The sequence below is a fragment of the Arachis ipaensis genome, chromosome B07 (assembly GCF_000816755.2).
Source record: "Arachis ipaensis cultivar K30076 chromosome B07, Araip1.1, whole genome shotgun sequence".
Classification (NCBI taxonomy): domain Eukaryota; kingdom Viridiplantae; phylum Streptophyta; class Magnoliopsida; order Fabales; family Fabaceae; genus Arachis; species Arachis ipaensis.
In genome coordinates this window covers 97,741,025-97,742,898 of record NC_029791.2, presented here as the reverse complement: position 1 = coordinate 97,742,898, position 1,874 = coordinate 97,741,025, and positions in this window count along the sequence as shown.

The window sequence follows — 1,874 nt, the reverse complement described above, 5'->3', positions numbered from 1 at the left end:
CAGATGTATATTAAAAATTAGCTACTAAATTCATTAAAAATATTTTATAAATAATAAAATAGTAAATAATGAATATTAAAATTTTACATATGTTTTATACCTTCCCTTTGATAAAAAACTAATTTCTAAACAAAACTAAAATATTCAAAGATAAATTTATGACATATATAAAATAGTTTGATAAACTCATACCTGATAATATGAAATTGGCATTAATAGTTGGAGTATGTTGTAAAATAATTGATCCTTGTAAAGAAGAAAAAAAAGTTTAAATGTAAAATTAAAACCATGGAAAGATAAAAAAAATTAAACAGGTAGATTAACAAATCCCACATACCAATATATTTGAACTCAAAATGAAGAGAAACATTAGAAATAGGAAAAACATCAAACAATAAATTATCTTTTGAACTTCTCTCATGTTATTATGTTACATTTTAGTATGTTACCTTAAATTTAGCTTGCTAATCAAGATGATTACCAAAAGTGGCTCCTATCCATATCTCACAACTTGGTAACAAAAAGCATAAACAAAAAGAACTTAATAAGAATGAGATATTGCACTCAACCAAGTATGAGACATGCCTTGTTTTAGAAATCAAATGTTTCTTTCTTTCGGTTTAAATTGGGGGCTAAGGTTTCATTGAATGATACAAGCATGTCCAAATATATGACGATATCTTATATTGGTTCACAATAAGATTTAGCACCATGTCAGGCCAACAGAAATACTACTTTTAGGAAGAAAATAATCAGAAAGCATATTTGAACTTAGCACATTCACATAAGCTTATTAACTCAATATTTTCAAAACCCAAAACTTCACTTGATGAAATTAACGAAATGAAAGCTACCAAAAGTGAAAAGAAAACTAAAGAAAAAAGAGTGAACAAAAGATTGTGTTGGGAGTGCAACGACTAGGGCAAAAGCTAAACTTGTTCTTCGGTTTTTAGACGATTTACCTGATCATCACGTCCCTTGTTAGTTGGACGAAGTATATAGTCTCAATCTGTCAAGAGCCCAAGGAAAGGGACTATCCGTCGAGAAACTGCCGAAGATTTGTCTGTTAGACGAATCAGAGGCACCGGGAGCCGATGTAGATGACGACAGCTTCGTATGTTGTAGAAGGATATGGGTTTTAACCCTGGAAAAGTTGGGTGGTGGAGTTTCTTGGTTGAGTGAGGTGAGACGTCAGAGAGAGATGACAGAGGGTCACTAGGTTAGCTTTCGTGACGCTTTTTTTTTGTGTGGGGGGAGAGGAGGGGGAAGTGGGTGACCTTTGATTTTTTATATTTTGTTGGTGATTGGTTCTCATGTTGTTAAAGATGGGAAAAAATTAATATAAGATAAAAATAAAAATTATTTAGATATTTTTTTAAAGAAAAATTACACTAAAGGACCGTTATGAAAAATTAATTATTAAAAAAGATATTTAATATCAAAATTGTTAAGAAAGACTAATTTTTTTAAATATTTATGATAGTTAAGAACAAGTTTTTTCAGATAGTTTTGTTGCTACATTATCAAGGAGAACAAACAAAACAGCAGACCCACCATCGTGAATCTTACCCGAATCCCATATCTAACACAATTAACAACCAAGAATAACAACTAAAACCAAGAAATCGGCTTAACAACACAAAGAGTTGTGCATAATAAAGAACTAACAAAAATCCAAAAGATTGATACTTAGTCTATTCCATAATAGAGTTACATATGAACCTTACTTGACCATAACATGTTCAACACATGAACCACAAGCATAACAAAGGTAGAGATCCTCATGCTCAACAACGGCATGACCACATACACATGAGTAGTACCACCAATCTAGTTCATCCATAACTTCCTTAATTGTCCCAATAACGAAGTAA